Source organism: Cajanus cajan, chromosome 1 (genome assembly GCF_000230855.2).
Source record: "Cajanus cajan strain Asha chromosome 1, NIPB_CcT2T_4, whole genome shotgun sequence".
NCBI classification, from domain to species: Eukaryota; Viridiplantae; Streptophyta; class Magnoliopsida; order Fabales; family Fabaceae; genus Cajanus; species Cajanus cajan.
Window position 1 is genome coordinate 36,054,560 of NC_138517.1, and position 19,251 is coordinate 36,073,810.

General features: G+C 37.9%; 1 non-coding gene across 1 annotated transcript; it reads left to right on the forward strand.

The window, feature by feature from the left end:
* Positions 1 to 14,191: 14,191 nt before the first annotated feature.
* Positions 14,192 to 14,297, forward strand: LOC114915258 (small nucleolar RNA R71). The gene has a single exon (XR_003803213.1). It is a non-coding gene; the product is annotated as a small nucleolar RNA R71 (small nucleolar RNA).
* Positions 14,298 to 19,251: the final 4,954 nt, after the last annotated feature.

Here is a 19,251-nt window from a genome sequence, read left to right on the forward strand (position 1 = left end):
ACTCCATCTGCACTATACAATAAGGAAGAGGAACAAGATTTTCTTTCAAAGGATTGACACGAAGCATCTCACATTCAAATTATGACTCTTTCAATAGCATATGAAATATCTCATTCAAGCTGATGAACCATACAACAAGCAGGAAATGTTGTGATTAGAAACCCTGAATCATTCATCTAAATAAAACATACAACTCGAAAGTGCACAACATTTCTTATTGTCCAACTTCTACTAATCTAGAAGAAACCCAATCGCACAAGAATCCATAAAAAACAAGCCAAGAGGATCATATTATACCTAAACAGCACTAGGTCAACTCAGTCAATAGACAACAACTAAACATTGCAACCACAATTAGCTTGTCAATGTGAGCGATTGCAGGAAAAATTATCCAACATTAACATGTACCTATAATCAAACATAATGATCATAAGATCAAGATAACAAACCATAATCAACATTAACATGTAAACTATAATGTAAGTTTTTCTCTAATCATCATCAAGTGTAATGGAGGAGGCTGAATAAGCACCATCTTGTGAGGGGACAATATCTGCAACATAAAGAAAAATATTCAATTAGTAGCTAGTCATATTATATTAAGTAGATAATAAAATAATATAGTGTAAGGAAATTAAAAAAAATTATTACCTTGTTCAAACTTCTCAAGCTCCACAAAATCCTCTATTTCATTCAAGGACAATGGTGGAAGTGTCCCTTTAAGCCAATCTTGCATGTAAATAAGTACTTCCACCATTTATGGTGTAAGAGAACTATGATATGCATCAAGAACTCTTCCTCCGGTACTAAAGGCAGATTCAAAGGCCATAGTAGAAACAAGTATAGCAAGCAAATCTCTTGCCATGTTTGAAAGAATCTGAAATCGACCCAAATTTAGCTTCCACCAATTTAAAACATCCAAATCTCCTTGACTCTCTTCTAAAGCTTCTTCTAAGTATTTACTTAATTCAGATTTATGAGATCCAGTTGATTTGAAAAATTGGTTGTAGCCATAAGGATCGTCACTTGCTTCTTCATTGAGTCGAGCTTCCCGTGAGTTAGCTTCAAACTCAATTCTTTCACCATTATACTCTTCAAAAAGTAATCTTATACTTGATTCCACTTTGTCTTTCAAATTACATGCCACAACACCATCAAAACTTTGATTAATCAACCAATGCATGAATTTTAACTTATATCTTGGATGCAACACAAGAGTAATCAATAATAACATGTTTAGTCGATCAGGATTGCCCCAATATTTATCATATATTTTTCATGTTTTCAGCCATCATACTTATAATCACATCCTTGGAAGCACAAATTTGCTTAATCTTTATTCCAATCCCGAAGGCCTCAAACATGTACATATTGCTAGTCACATAAGATGAACCAGAGATACGCATAGTAGCATCATAAAACAACTTTAAAAATGGCAAGATACCACGCACAAACTCCCAATCACCAAATGTAGGAACACCCTTCCATTTCTCTGACTCTTATGGTGTGTTTGGATGAGGAATTTTACAAATTCAAGGAATTTTAAATTCTTGGTATTTGAATTACTTTGATTTTAATTTCTATCATTGTTAAAATATTTTGTTTGGATAAGTCAATTCAAATTTCTCAAATTTTAAATTGTTAGTTTGGATATGATAATTTGATTCCACCATGATAAAATTGATTTTAAAAATATATTTATATGTTGAGATTTTTAAATTAAATTTTAAAAAAATAAATATTAGCTAATTTTTAAATATTTAATAATTTTAAAAATTAATAGTAGATAATATTTAATAATTTTAAATATATTTTTGAATATTCAATAATTAAAAACATGAAGAGATAAGAGATAAGATAAAATATATAAGTGAAATAAGAAGATAAAAGTATGAGGAATTTCAAATTCTTATTCTTTTGGGAGAATTTAAAATTCTACTATTTCAAGGAATTTCACAAATGCTTGAATTTCAAATTCCTTATAAATTCCTCATCCAAACAAGGTATTTTACCTCAAAGAAATTGAAATTCTTCAAATAAATGAATTATTCCATGTAAATTCTCCATCCAAACACACTATTAATGTATTTTTTTATCTTGCATCTCAAGATCTTCAAATGCCTTTTGATGTTTTAATGCAGCCTCCAACATTAAGTATGTAGAATTCCACCTGGTTTCAACATCTAGGCAAACAAGCCCTTTAAATTCAATGTTTTATTACTCAACACATGCCTTGAATTTAGATAGCCTAGAAGGGGAAGATCTTACATATTTGACAGTGACACGAATTCTCATAATAGCATCAATATTTTCTTTGAATCCATCTTTCACAATTAAAATCAGAATATGTGCACAACAATGCATGTGATTATAATCTCCCTTCATAACCAAACTATTCCATGACATTAGTCTCTTCTTGAGATATTAGATTCGAACATCATTCGATGAGGCATTATCAACTGTTAAACTATGGACTTGATTCAAGCCCCAACTACTCAAGCAATGCTCAAATGTCTTAGCCATAGTCTTTCTTGAGTGACTTATGACTTGACAAAAATTTAATATCTTCTTTTGCAACTTCTAGTTATTGTCGATGAAATGAGCTATCAAACACATATAACCTAGATTTTGACATGAAGTCCACATGTTAGTGGTGAGGCAAACCCTATGACAGTGTCTAGAAAGAAACTTTTTTAGCTTTGCTTTTACACTATCCCAAAGTTTCAAAATATTACATGCTAGGGTAATGTGTGAGTAGACAGTAAAAGAGGGGTGTTATAATGCTTAAAAGCTCTCGCAAAGCTTCATGCTCAATATTTCGAAAGGGGAGTTCCATTGCTATGAACATTTTGACCAGTGCATTCCAACATGCTTCTTGGTCAATTTTAGGCCTAGCCAAGGAAGGAGAAGAAACAACATTTGTGGATGAATTTGACTTTTACTTCTTTCTTGCTTCTTTATCTAGGTTATTTTGGCATCTACATAGATGAGCTCTGATTGCACTTGTTCCATTTTCAAATTTGATCAACCTATCACAATAGTTGCATTTAGCTATCTTATCTTCATTGGATTCCTTAGTGAAATGATCCTATAGTTTAGATCAATTTTTACGTGAATCAAAACTACAAGGAGGTGACATTCTACTTGTGTTAGAGACAGCAGTAGGTGGAGCAGAAACTAAATGATTTGTTGTCTCAAAGAGCTAAATGCCATCTTGATTAGCCATTGATTGATGTAGTTGTCTTGAAGATCTATAGATTGCACAACAATAAATTTAATCACAATAACACATTAATAAAACTCCTTCATAGACCTGAAAAATTTAAATATCCATATACCAATAGTTATTGTTCACAACAAACAAATATCCAGAGAAATGACCCTAAAATCCCTTCCTATGCACAAAAATTGCCAAGCAAAAAGACAATTTCCAGCATCACTATTCAAATGCTCAAGTAATAAAATCATTCATGACTAACCCAATAAACAAAGTAAACTTATAACTACAAAATGATAGGCCAAATATTACTGAAACACAGGTTAATTCCAAATTTTTGAGGAATTAATATATCTCACTAATCTTAGTGCACAAGTTAGGCTAAATCAAATTAATAGAATCTAATTAAAACCTAGAAGCTACGTACAACAAAAACTAGGGTTCCGACAGAAAAGGAAACGAAAGCTAACCTCCTTGAACCTGTGAAACTACACCAAATATTAGGGTTCTTCCTTTGATTTCACTTGACAATTTAGGGCTTTGGGTACTGTCATTGCCAACGATTGAGAATGGGTGCTGCGAGTGCGAGATTGCGAGACACAAAGATTGTGTCGATTGTTGACTTTGTCGTGAGAGATCGAGAGTGCGAGAGACAGAGAGAGAGTGAGAGACAGAGTGAGTGTGAGAGTGAGCAACTGCGTGTTCCATCTCCGAGGCATAATCCAAATATATTTTTTAGTGAACCAAACCTTTTTAAAAAAATAGGTTCAATTTTTAAGTTTTATTTTAAAAATTAAATCCGGTTCAATTTTATTATAATTGATTCTGGTTTTTTAAAGTGGTTTGTTAAACGATTTCTTCCAATATGGCAAGCAAACCAATCGCACAAGTAGTAAGTAGAAGTAATAGTCGTTCTTCCCAAAGGACTTGAGTAATACAATGGTAATATGTGGAATTTAAGCTATTACAGACTAAAGAATGATTTCATATTTGGTTGATTGTAATTTTTAATCTAAAAAGAGCAAAATGAACCAAAGTGAACTTTTATCAAACACTTGAAATGCGGTTTCAGAGATTTACTTATATGAATGAAATGTTAGGGTTAGACTTCACCAACTTTAATCTCATGCATGAAAAACATTCTTTCTCATTCAAACATTAATGCTAGCCCACTAATATTCTCAAATTTCAATTCCTTGGTTAAAAGAGCCTAAGTTTAATTACCAAATATCAATCCCTTGAATATTTCAATAAATCCACTTGCATTAAGTTTAAGGGCTCCAAACAACAAGTAACTCATGTTCCATTCCTAGACACAAGTTTACAAGGTACCACATTCTCAAACAAGATTACCAATGATATTTCCACACCAAAAGTAATCACAAATCATGTAATAGTTGATCATTCCATACAAGCATTAAGCACAAGAACATGATACTAACATTTGAATGAAGAAGATAGATATATATATATATATATATATATATATATATATATATTCAAACAAGTTACATGAGAGTCAAGTTGGCTACATCTAACCCCAACAAAGGGGTTTTAGCAATCCATGTCCATGAGATTAGCAAGATACATCAAAAGAGTAAGAATGGAAGAAAACCAATGAGAAACAATGGTGAAGAGATGAGCCCTAGCTTCTCCCCTTTAGACCTGCGTTCTGCTCCTCGTTTGGTTCTGCTTCCAGCATGATTTCTTCGCGCTCAGCTCGAAATTATATCCATCTACGCAAATCTTTAAGTGACACGCTCAGCGCGCTATGATACACGCTTGGCACATGATGAAAGGCGCGCTGGGCGCATGATTGGGCACGCCCAGCGCGGTGCCAATTCTCCATCAACTCCCTGATCCAGCGCGCTGAGCGAGTTGAGCTATGGGCTCAGCACGAGTCTACTGAAAATGCCAGCTAGCTTCATTGGAGTTCAATCTAGCTTCTTCTCTTTGACATGGCTTCTTCCAACATGATTACCTATCCAAAAAATCACAAAAAATGAGGATTAATTATGTATAACCCTGTATGTGTAACCAAAGTGTCTTTACTTACAAAAGAGAAGTTAAATTGAGGATTACATAAGTCAAAAGTTAGAAAAGAGTTGAATGTGTTAACAAATTTGGTACTAGAATGTAAGTAAAAATTAACATTATCAACTCCCCCAAACTTAGAACTTTGCTTGTCCTCAAGCAAAAGGTAACTTGTTAGTACAAAAAAAATCACTTCATCAACAAAGACAGACTACTTGAGAATGTGGTGCAATTCACTCAAAAATCAGATATGCAAGCTTCCTCTCAAACTTAGTCTCTTGAGGAAAATGAAATTCCCTGCCAAACATCCACTATGGTGCTCACAATGCAAGAATGACAAGGATGCACTTAATTGTTTTACAAAAGACTAACCACCATGGCCAAATAGATGTATTGATCAGCCCACAAATTCAACCTCTAGGAAAAGTGTTTCACTCAAGCACATCGGTGTTTAGGGAATGTGTTTGTCTCTCTACCAACTCTAATGCCACCCAATTTAACTTTGCTTTTCATTTCAAAAAGTTCAAGAGACTATATTAGCATGCATATATCACAAGGATTCTCTTGGGGTTGTGCAAGGGATCTGGCTAAGGGAAAAATTCAGGTTCTTTGGGTATAACAATTGTATTGAGCTAGGAGAGCAAATGAATGATCATTGATTCCTAACTCCACTCCCTTTCTTTCCAATGAATGATTCCAGCCATCAATGTACAACTCTAATATTACTTTGTTTTTGTTTTTGTTTTTATTTTTATTTTTTATTTTTTTTGAATGAGATATATAATGAACCAGAGTTTTCTCCTTTTTCTCCAAGCTTACCCTGAAAGTGACTTCCTCCAAACTTGAATTACATCCCAATGATCATACCATTTGCTCTTGAGCTCAACATAGGGTGTTAAAGTGGTTTCATCATAAGGTTCAGGATTATAAGAAGGCCAGTATTATGTAAGCTCAAAGGAGGTTTGCAATGGTTGATATTTTCAACAGGGTTGGCTTTTTCTTGGCTTAACAAACTATGGACAAAAGGCAATATGATTTTGATCATCTATACACATGCAAACAAAGCTCTCAACACAGAAATTCAAGCAAAGTCAATTGAATGTCAAAAGAACGGTTCTCACAAGAATAACTCTGAAGCTCTTAATCTCACCTGGTTCAATTTATGTAATTCACGGGCTGTCCTACTTTGCCACAGTCCTTAATCACAAGTAAAACAAGCACTTACAACCATGCCATTCAAAACATCAGCACAACCACAATTATCAGTTCAACAGAAATATGTCATTCACTCAAAATATGTCAGGATTTGAAGCAGCAATAACACAATTGATTCATCATGAAATGCAACACCAATCTCAAGTAAACTGTCAAAGTATCCAAAGTAACTAATATAGAAGAAAATACGGTGCAAAAAATAAAGTGTACTGGCAATAGTAAGAGAAATAAACAAGAACAAAAGGTGAGCAGGCCATCCCCAAAATATGTGGCTACTCCTCTCCACAAGTGCCTCGATCGTCAGATGGACGCCGACTCAGAAGACCCCACGGCCTCATCATCAATCATAGCATCAGCAGCTGCAATATCAGAAGCAGTAGGCATTTCTTCATCAACTCCAACATCTGCTCCTACGACATCAAATGTATTCAAGGGCTCTACTCTGATGGCTTCCTCAGAGCTCTGAAGCTCTAGATCCACAATGTCAACAGGAATAGGATCTCTGGCAGCTTCTGGCTCTACTCTGATGGCTTCCTCAGAGCTCTGAAGCTCTAGATCCACAATGTCAACAGGAATAGGATCTCTGGCAGCTTCTCTCTCAACCTCCACATCAGGTTGCACCTCTGGCTCTGCATCAGCTGCAGCTGCTCCATCTCCAGCAGTAGTTGCTGGCTCTCCTCCTCCTCCTCCAGAAATAGCCTGGACCCCAGGCCAAGTAGTGGTAGTGTCAAATTCTGCCATAGAGTAGGGGAATTGCAAATCAGGAGCAGTGACAGCAGCATGGGCCCTAATAGTATCCATAATCATCCGTTGTGCCCGAAAAATCATCTGCATAGCTGTATAAAAAACAACAGGACTAATCACTGTTGGCTGCTGTGATGGGATCTCAAGAACCTGGTGTTGAGGAGGAGGTATCTCGGGGGCCTGTGGAGCCTGGGGCTGAGGAACCTCTGGTGCAACAGTTGGGGCTTCCCCTTCATGAAAGGGAGGAGATAACTGACAATGAGCACTAACATATCTGGCGTCTATAGATTGACGCAGTCGCTCAAATGGCCCCACTGATGTGTCAACTCCTGCCTTCCTGCATAGATGTGTGATCAATGAAGGGTGCCCTAATTTGGCATTGCCGATTGTAGAATCAGCACAAATCTAGATTTCCTCCGCAATGAGGTTTCCCAAATCTATCCTTTTCCTAGAGAGGATGCTGAACAGAATATAGGACCTGTTAAGGTGGATGTCCGAAGCATGATCAACTGGCGCCAAGTTGGAATGAATCAGAGTCATCCAAATCTTGGCCATTGGTAGGAGGTTGGTCCTCTTTATGTGTAAGGGTAGGCCCTGAACACTCTGGTGAAATTTGCCTCCCTCCCTGCACATTGCCTCCTCAATCTGGGCGTGCCTGATATCAGAGGGCATCGGAGTAGTTAAGAACTGGGAGTACTCACAACGCTGTCCAGGCTCAAGAGTGGTGCGGAGAAACTCATTGATTGTGGCAAGGGTAAAGGAAATTGAATGACCCCTCACATAGCTAGTGTAGGTGGCTAGAGCATCCTCATCAATGGTCACTGCGTTAGCATAGAACTCTCGAACAATGGCAATGTTAGCTGGTTCGAGATAAGAACCTAGCCTTTCCCACCTTCTCCTGGTGTACTCAACTATAAAATCTGAAGCCTCTTCTGGCTTGAGAGACACCTTCCTCTCCATCAACAATTTCCTCCGCTCCATGGAAGAGAACTGTTTTTCATGTTGCTTTGTGAGAAATCGATCAGAGTATGCCTGCCCCTTTCTCTTTGGAGTTCTGCTGCTTTGGCCTTCAGAAGGGTTTCTTTGCCTCTTAGTTGTCATCCTACAGATAAGAGAAGTTAATCACCAAAATGTGGAGAATTAATACAAAAAAATTAAGCAAAATGGATGGTCGCACTGGGCGCATAAGCAAGCGCGTTGAGCGCAAAAAGACATATTAAGTCTCTTCCTGAAATGTGCTTAGCGCACAAGCCAGCGCGCTTAGCGCAAAAGGGATAATGCATCTCTGTCAAGAGCGCGCTGCGCGCACAGGCAAGCGCGTTGCGCGCGTACAACAAACACCAAAATACATAAAAATGTAGGGCGCTGAGCGCGAAGGGGAACGCGCAAGGCGCGCTGCAAGTTATCTTCCAAAAAGATGAAGATGCGCTGAGCACGTACTCATCCCGCTCAGTGCGCTGCTAACTTTCAGGCCAAAAAATTGAAATAGAGCAACACGAAAACAACGAAGAACTACTCGAGTGGACGAACATTAATCGCCCCATGCAAATAAAACAAAAAACAACAACAAAGAAGGGAATGCATAGAAAAATGAACATCGAAAGCAAATCTAAACAAGAAGCAGTGGAGAAACCTTACTTGATTGGGCGGATTGAGAGCAAGAATGTGTTATGTAGGCTCAGAAGAAGGAAAAAGTAGTGTAGAAAGGTGTAGAGAGGGGTAGGGTTTTGGCACGAGAGAGAATGTGAAGGAGGAGAGTGAATGGGTACAAATGAAGTCCCTTCCCTCTCGCGCCCCTTCAAATTCATAAAGTACGCGCTTAGCACGAGTGGTTGCGCGCTGGGCGCACTTGGACTTTTAGAATTCCTTTTATAAAAGGAGTGTTTGGCGAGCAAGAGCACGCGCTGAGCGCTTTCTTGGCAGAGACTTGAGCCCATAAAAACTTGACAATTGCGCTCAGCGCGCTTGGACACGCGCTCAGCACCTCGAAGACAGAGACTCCCCCTCTTAAATTCGCTGAGCGGGCTCAGTTGCGCGCTTGGCGCATTTTTGGTGTTGTTGTCATTGGAAGTGGCGCGCTTGGCGCCTTGTGATGCGCTTGGCGAGAAGAAAACAATGAGCTCCAGTGGTGTCCGCGCCGGGCGCGAGTTTAGTTTAGCCCAATTTCCCTATGTCTCCAAAACTGAGTTTCTCATCCTTTCCATTTGCAAAAAAAATTGAATCCTACTCTCAAAACTACCTATAACTAGTTTCTCGGTCTAACTAACACCTACCATCCTAACAATGCAAAACACCAGTCAAAACATAAACATACACACTATCAGACATGCAATTAAATGAAAACTTAAACACATAAAAGTTCAGATCATTTGGATTGCCTTCCAGGAAGCGCTTGTTTAACGTCACGAGCTTGACGACCTCTTTTGATCCACTATGGGTCGCTAAGCTCAAGCTTAGCAATCAGCCTTTCAAAATCTCCACCAAGATAAGGCTTCAATCGCTGCCCATTAACCATCCAACTTCTTTTGGAAGTAGGGTCTTCAATTTCAACTACTCCATAGGGCTTAACCTCCTTGATAACAAAGGGTCCGGACCACTTCGATCGAAGTTTTCCAGGGAACAATTTCAACCTGGAGTTAAATAATAACACAGATTGGCCTGGTCGGAAATCCCTCTTCAAGATTTTCTTATCATGATAAGCTTTCACCCGTTCTTTGTACTGCCTTGAGGACTGATAAGCATTGAGTCTCATTTCCTCTAATTCATGAAGTTATGACTTTCTCTTCTCCCCACAAGACTTCGGGTCAAAATTTAGCAGTTTCAATGCCCAGAAGGCTTTGTGTTCCAGCTCCACCGGGAGGTGACATGCCTTACCATACACCAACTGGAATGGTGATAGAGATGTTGGTGTCTTGAAAGGTGTTCTATATGCCCATAAAGCCTCGTCAAGTTTGCTAGCCCAATCTTTTCTAGAAGTGGCAACAGTCTTTTCTAGAATTCTCTTGATTTCTCTGTTAGACACTTCTGCTTGCCCATTGGTCTGGGGATGGTAAGCTGTTGCCACTTTATGTCTCACCCCATAATGTTCTAAGGCCTTCTTGAGCTGAGCATTGCAAAAATGAGATCCTCCATCACTGATCAGAACTTTGGGCATACCAAACCTGCAAAAAATATTCTTCTTAAGGAATTTGATTACTGTTTTAGCATCCTCTTTTTGTGTTGGGATAGCCTCTACCCATCTAGATACATATTCCACTGCCAGAAGGATGTACTCATTGGAAAATGAAGTTGGTAAAGGGCCTATAAAGTCAATCCCCCAGCAATCAAAAACTTCCACTTCTTGAATGTTCTGCAATGGCATCTCATGTCTCTTGGAGATAGTTCCACTCCTTTGACAACTATCACATCTCTGTACATATTCATGGGCATCCTTGAATAAGGTAGGCCAAAAGAACCCAGACTGGAGGACCTTAGCTGCTGTCCTTTCCCCATTAAAATGGCCTCCGTAGGGTGAGTTGTGGCAATGCCATAGAATGTCTTTGGCCTCCTCTTTTGTAACACACCGTCTCAACAGATTGTCAGCCCCAATCTTGAACAAATGAGGATCATCCCACACATACAACTTGGCATCATTAATCATTTTTTTTCTTTGGTGCCAATTTAGATCCTCAGGGATGACTCCAGCAGCTTTAAAATTAGCCATGTCTGCAAACCATGGCCTTTCTTGGATTGACAAGAGTTTTTCATCCAGGAATTCCTCTGATAGCTCTGGTTCTAGTGTAGTCACCTCATTGTTCACTAGTCGAGAGAGATGGTCTGCTACATTGTTTTCACAGCCTTTCTTGTCCTTGATTTCTAAATCGAACTCCTGTAACAAAAGTATCCACCTTATTAGCCTAGGTTTGGAGTCAGACTTAGTTAACAAATATTTAATTGCAGCATGATCAGTGAAAACAATAATTTTTGAACCAATCAGATACGCTCTGAATTTTTCCAGTGCATATACTATGGCAAGAAGTTCTTTTTTAGTTGTAGCATAATTAGCTTGAGTGTCATTTAAAACTTTACTTGCATAGTGTATCACATGGAAAACTTTCTCTTTTCTTTGACCTAGCACTGCTCCTATAGCATAATCATTGGCATCACACATAAGTTCAAAACCAAATTGCCAGTTAGGAGCAGTGATCATTGGTGCAGAAATGAGTTTGTTTTTTAAGGTCTCAAAAGCAGATAAACATCTTGCATCAAATTTAAACGGTGTATCCTTATTTAGCAAGTTTCTCAATGGTTTTGCAATCTTGGAGAAATCCTCGATGAATCTCCTGTAGAACCCAACATGTCCTAAGAAGCTTCTGATTCCTTTAACGTTGACTGGTGGGGGTAGTTTCTCAATGACTTCAATTTTTGCTTTGTCTACCTCAATCCCCCTGCAAGAAATCTTGTGGCCTAAGACAATGCCTTCAGTCACCATGAAGTGACATTTCTCCCAATTGAGCACCAAATTGGTTTCCACACACCGCTTCAGTACGGTGTCTAAATTGCCCAAGCATGTATCAAAAGAAGACCCAAAAACTGAGAAGTCATCCATGAAAACTTCAATGCATTTTTCCACCAAGTCAAAGAAGATAGCAAGCATGCACCGTTGAAACGTAGCTGGAGCATTACACAACCCAAATGGCATTTTCCTGTAAGCAAAAACACCAAAAGGGCATGTGAAGGCTGTTTTCTCTTGATCCTCTAGATCCACTACAATCTGATTATAACCTGAAAATCCGTCCAGAAAGCAATAGTATGCTTGCCCCGCTAACCGTTCCAACATTTGATCCATGAAGGGCAAAGGGAAGTGATATTTTCTTGTGGCCTTGTTCAATTTCCTGTAGTCTATACACATCCTCCAACCTATGACAGTCCTTGTGGGGATCAATTCATTCTTTTCATTGTGGATTACAGTCATCCCACCCTTCTTAGGAACTACTTGCACAGGACTGACCCATGCACTGTCTGAGATAGGATAGATCATCCCTGCCTCCAACAATTTTTGAACCTCCTTCTTTACAACTTCTTTCATGGTTGGGTTCAAACGCCTCTGAGGTTGAGCTACAGGCCTATAGTCTTGCTCCATGTGAATTTTGTGCATGCAATAAGAAGGACTAATGCCTTTCAAATCAGATAAGGTCCAACCTATGGCTTCTCGGTTCAGCTGTAACACCTCAATTAGCCTCTTCTCCTCATTGTCAGAAAGGGAGCTACTGATGATGACTGGTTTATTGTTACCCTCTTCAAGAAAGACATATTTAAGATGTGAAGGCAGAACTTTCAATTCTAATTTTTGCTCTTCGAACCTCAAACTCTCATGCAATTCTTCAAATTTTATATTTCTTTCAAGAACTTCTTTGGTTGAGTTCAAGCTCCTTAAGCAGGCCTCAATTTCTTTCTCTTCTTCATCATTCAAAAACTCGAAAGCTTCAATGAGGGCTTTCTCCAAAGGGCTTTGACTATGTATTTGACTTGAAGCTGTAAAGATCACATCATCAAGTATATCCACCCTTATACAATCATTTTTATCGTTGGGGTATTGCATGGCTTCAAAGACATTGAAATTCACTTCCTCATCTTGGACTCTCACTTTTAACTTTCCATCATCCACATCAATAATAACCTTGGCGGTTTTCATGAAAGGCCTACCCAGTATTAGAGGAACCTCTATGTCCTCTTCCATGTCCATTACCACAAAATCCACCGGGAACATGAACTTGTCCACCTTGACCAACACATCCTCCACCACTCCATGAGGATATTTAATTGATCTATCAGCCAACTGTAATGTCATCCGAGTAGGTCTAGCCTCCAAATCTCCTATCCTTCTCATCATAGACAAGGGCATCAAGTTAATGTTGGCCCCTAAGTCCAACAAGGCTTTACCCACAGGTAAAGTACCTATGGTTACAGGGATTGTGAAACCTTGCAAATTGCCTCTCTTTGTCTTTTCTTGAAGGAGCATGTGGGTATGGAAGATTCTTTGTAGGTGGGGCTTTCCCAACTTCCTTCTTAATCTTTTTTTTCTTTTTCTCTATTTCTCCACTCACTCTCTTATTCTCCACCTCTTCCACTACACTCTCATCATTGTCTTCTGCTCCGCTATTTTCTTTCATCACATTTTCTTGTCTATCATTTTGATTATTCTCTCCAAACTTCTTCCCACTTCTTGTAGACACAACCTTACAATGCTCCTTGGGATTTGTTTGTGTATTAGTAGAGAACGATCCGCTTTGCTGGTCTGCTAACTGTTTGGCCAATTGTCCCACTTGCACCTCCAAATTTCTAATTGAAGCATCTGTATTCTTTTGGTTTTGGAGGGATAATTGCATAAATTGCTGCAAGGTATCTTCTAGCTTGGTAGTTCTTTCATACAACTGTGGATGTTGTTGTTGTGGAGGGTGAAGTCTACTACTTGATGCACCCATGTCTTGTTTCCCTCCAAATTGAGCATTATTGTTTCTCCACCCTTGGTTATAAGAACTAGGATAAGGATTGTTAATGAAATTTTGGCGTCCTTGGTTCCCCATATAATTGACTTCTTCACCTTGGGAGCCACTAGGAGCTTGACAATTTCCATTGGAATGATCACCTCCACAAAAATCACACCGCATAACTTGTTGAGTTTGGCAAGGGTTAGCATGCATGGCTTGGAGTTGTTGAGGTAATTTAGCCATTTGTTGATTGAGAGCTTCGATTTGTTGAGTAAGAAGCTTATGTTGAGCTAAGAGGGCATCTTGAGTGCTTAATTCTAATACTCCCCTCCTTTGTGCTTGACCCCTCCCATGTTGGCTTCGCAAGTTAGTAGATGCCATAGACTCAATGATTGTGATAGTTTCATCGGCAGTCTTGAACAAAACAGAGCCACCAAAAGAAGCATCCAAAATCATCTTTGTTTGTGGTTGTAAACCATTGCAAAAAGTCTGAACTTGCATCTCTATATCAAAACCATGATTGAGACACTTCATAAGCAAAGCTTTATATCTCTCCCATGCCTCACATAAGGATTCATCAACTCCTTGCACAAATGTAGCAATAGCGGCCTTGGCCTCCGTATTCTTGGATGGTGGGAAGAAACGAGTTAGAAATTTTGTCTCCACATCCCTCCAACTGGTTAGACTTTGGTTAGGCTGTGATTGAAGCCAAGCCTTGGCCTTCCCAGTGAGAGAAAATGGAAATAACCTCATGAACAAAGCCTCTTCGTCATCTCCAGAAATTCCAACTGAGCCACACAACTCATAGAAGGTGTACAAATAAGTATGTGGGTTTTCATGATCCAACCCGGCAAACTGATGAGAGCTTATAAGTTGCAAGAGGGCTGGCTTCATTTCACCAATCTTCTCGTTCATAGTAGGCCTCACCATGCTAGAGAAATTTCGGGGGCTGGTATATAGAATAGAATCCCCAATAGTTCTCCTTGGAGGTTGATTAAATGGATTATGATGCTCTTCTTCAGCCATTTCTCCTTCTGCAGCTAGATCGAAATGTTGAGTAGTGATAGTTTGAGAGGATGAAGTTTGGTGGGTGACTTGTTGATTTAGTAGCCTCTGTCTTCTTGTGTTGCTATTGTTTCTCCTGACTATTTTCTCAATCTCTGGATCACTAAGCAAAGGTTCCGAAGAAATGACCCGTCTTGTTCGGATAGTACCTTGCATACACAAGAACACACAAGATACTAGAGCAACAAGTTAGCCCACAAATAAAATAAAATAAAGTAAAATAAAATATTGGCTGACAAGAAAGAAAATTCAAGAATAAAAAAAGGAGTCTAGTATAGCTATAATTGCACAATTGCCTTGTATTGAGACACAAGTCCCCAGCAATGGCGCCAAAAACTTGTTAAACGATTTCTTCCAATATGGCAAGCGAACCAATCGCACAAGTAGTAAGTAGAAGTAATAGTTGTTCTTCCCAAAGGACTTGAGTAATACAGTGGAAATATGTGGAATTTAAGCTAATACAGACTAAAGAATGATTTCATATTTGGTTGATTGTAATTTTTAATCTAAAAAGAGCAAAATGAACCAAAGTGAACTTTCATCAAACACTTGAAATGAGGTTTCAGAGATTTACTTATATGAATGAAATGTTAGGGTTAGACTTCACCAACTTTAATCTCATGCATGAAAAACATTCTTTCTCATTCAAACATTAATGCTAGCCCACTAATATTCTCAAATTCCAATTCCTTGGTTAAAAGAGCCTAAGTTTCATTACCAAATATCAATCCCTTGAATATTTCAATAAATCCACTTGCATTAAGTTTAAGGGCTCCAAACAACAAGTAACTCATGTTCCATTCCTAGACACAAGTTTACAAGGTACCACATTCTCAAACAAGATTACCAATGATATTCCCACACCAAAAGTAATCACAAATCATGTAATAGTTGATCATTCCATACAAGCATTAAGCACAAGAACATGATACTAACATTTGAATGAAGAAGATAGATATATATATATATATATATATTCAAACAAGCTACATGAGAGTCAAGTTGGCTACATCTAACCCCAACAAAGGGGTTTTAGCAATCCATGTCCATGAGATTAGCAAGATACATCAAAAGAGTAAGAATGGAAGAAAACCAATGAGAAACAATGGTGAAGAGATGAGCCCTAGCTTCTCCCTTTCAGACCTGCGTTCTGCTCCTCGTTTGGTTCTGCTTCCAGCATGATTTCTTCACGCTCAGCTCGAAATTATATCCATCTATGCAAATCTTTAAGTGACACGCTCAGCACGCTACGATACGCGCTTGGTGCATGACGAAAGGCGCGCTGGGCGCATGATTGGGCACGCCCAGCGCGGTGCCAATTCTCCATCAACTCCCTGATCCAGCGTGCTGAGCGAGTTGAGCTATGGGCTCAGCGCGGGTCTACTGAAAATGCCAGCTAGCTTCATTGGAGTTCAATCCAGCTTCTTCTCTTTGACATGGCTTCTTCCAACATGATTACCTATCCAAAAAATCACAAAAAATGAGGATTAATTATGTATAACCCTGTATGTGTAACCAAAGTGTCTTTACTTACAAAAGAGAAGTTAAATTGAGGATTACATAAGTCAAAAGTTAGAAAAGAGTTGAATGTGTTAACAAATTTGGTACTAGAATGTAAGTAAAAATTAACATTATCATGGTTCGGTCTGGTTTTAAATTCAATTCGGTTATTTTGATTTTTTTGAACACCCTACTTGGGGATCCATGAACCTTAAACTATAGCTAGGGACTTTAATTTAATCCTTTGTAGTTACAAGTGGAGTGGAGGGTGCTCCCACCCCTCTTATAGGGGATCTCTTGAGTTTCAGGAATGCATGGATAATTACAATCTTATTGACCTAGGATTTCAAGGGCCTCCGTTTACGTGGCAGTGGGGTAATTTGAGCAAGAGGTTAGATAAGGTGATGGCCAACCTATAGTGGCATTTGAGATTTCACAATGTTGTCATGTTCCACCTCCCATTTTTCAAGTTGGACCATAGACTATTATGCATTAAGCTCTCCAAGGATCGTGGCAAAACTCGTAGAAGGAGACCGTTCCATTTTTTGGCTGCTTGGGTGTTACACGAGGACTTTGACAGAGTATTGAGAAAAATGTAACATGTTGGGGGATCTTGGAATGTTTAGATCCAACATACACAAGCAACCTTGTAATAATGGAATAAGGACATTTATGGTGACATCTTTATAAGGAAGAGACTTCTCAAGAAGTAACTTGTTGATCTAAGTCATGAGTTAGGGAACTAGTCCTCTTCATACCTAGATCAACTGATTAGTGAGGTATGGAGGGAATATGACCTGAAGTTACGCCACGAAGAGTTGCTTTGGTTTCAAAAGTCTAGAATCAAATGTATGTGATGCTCTCTAGCAAGAGAATGAGGTTTGGGTGGCTAAGGTGTTTAAGTTGGAGAACATAAAAATATCTTTCTATAAAAAAACCTTTTTACTAATAATGAGCATTTTCAATCACCTTGTTTAAGAAATGCGTTCCTCACCCTGGATATAAAGCAACTCAAGGAGATTGGGAAGAATGTAGTGGATGAAGAATTTTGGCAAGTAAAGCCCCCTGAGTGACTGGCCTTCAAGAAAATCTAATAAAACTCAATGGGTTGTGGTGGGGGAGAGATTTTGTGAGCTTGTTAAAGATACTTTTGATAATCTTTCAAGGATTAAGAAGCTCAATGAAACCATGCTTGTTCTTATTCTCAAATTGGATAATGTGGTGAATATCAAACATTTTTTACCCATCAGCCTATGTAATGTGTCCTATAAGACCATTACAAAGATTTTAGCTACGAGATTACAGGCTATGATGGAAGGGCTAGTGGGATCGTGTCAATGTATTTTTGTCCCAAGACGTCAGACTAGAGATAATGTTATTGTGGCACAAGAGGTAATTCACTCAATGCATCATAAGAAGGGGAAGGTGGGGCGGATGGCAATAAATATTGACCTAGAAAAAGCTTATGATAGACTTAAATGGGCCTTTGTGAAGGAGACCTTGATGGAGATTGGTCTCTCGACCAACATCATCTATTTGGTTTGGTAGTGCATCTTAATGTTTAATGTGCGAGTTCTTTAGAATGTGGGTTTTGGAACCTTTCAACCCATTGAGGCATCCATCAAGGAGACCCATTATCGCCTTTATTGTTTGTTTTATGCATCAAAAGACTATTCCATAGTATCAATTTAGCGGTTAGTCAAAATAGATGGAAACCTATTATGTTATCTATAGAGGGACTTGAGATTTCTTATTTGGCATTCATAGATGATGTATTGCTTTTTGTAGAGGCCATAGTGCAATTTGGGAGATAATCCAATGTTTTTTGTGATAACTCTAACTAATGGGTGAGTCAGGATAAGTCCAAAGTGTTCTTCTTTGACAATGTTGGCTAATAGGTGTGGTAATAGGTAGCATAGGAAATGAGTTTCACTATTACAAGTGACTTGGGTAAGTACTAAGTGTGCCCTTATTCCACAAGCAACCCAACAAAGGCTCATTGTAGTTTGTTCTAGATAAGGTTAGTTAGTGACTTCTGGAAGTGAAAACAGTTATATTTGGTACGTAGAGTCACACTATCAAAATCTGTTACTCGAGCCATGCCTCAATATGTTATGCAATCAACTTTTATACCTCATGTTGTTTGTGATGCGGTAGACAAGAAGTGTTGTGATTTCATTTGGGGAGACGTAGGAGAGGAGAGGCACATGCACTTGATTGATTGGCAAACTATATGCTTACCAAAGAAAGTTGGCAGATTGGGACTCTATGTAGTTAGTGTAATGGTCTAAACACACTAAAATGAGAGGGATTCCAAGATTTGTACAAATGTGAGTCCGTTTAATTGAAAATGACTTAAAGAATAAATTTGTACTACCTATTCTAACAAAATGCATCTTTTTTCAGTTTTTAATTACTTAAGAACCTAACAAAATGCATCTTTTTTCGGTATTCCAACAAGTGTTGTGTTTTAAAACAAATTTAATACTAGTATTTTAGTTTGTGTATTTTATAGGCTAAACATGTATTATATATAATTAAAATTTACAATAAGTGTTATAAATAAATTTTATATTTTAAATTTATAAATATATTTAAAATTAATATAATAAATATTTTAAATATATAAATTATATTTTAATTTATGATAAATAAATATTTTTTTAATTATTAATAATTAATTTTAAAACATTAAAATTTAATTTATAAACATAACTTATATATTTAAACATAACATATATTTATATATAATTTATCATAAATTTTAATTATGTATAATAAACATGTGTGTATATTCCACATACTAAAATTTTAGTATAAAAGTTAATTTCAAAATGAGTCGATTTTTAACATTTTAAAACAAATATTTCAGAACAAATTTAATATTCAAAATTGAATGTTTCGAAATATATCGCAATATTTAAAAAAAAAATGATAGGTCTACTTAGCAATATATACGGTGTAGGAAGAAAATCGGTGAAGCCTAATACTCGGCCCAAAATAATA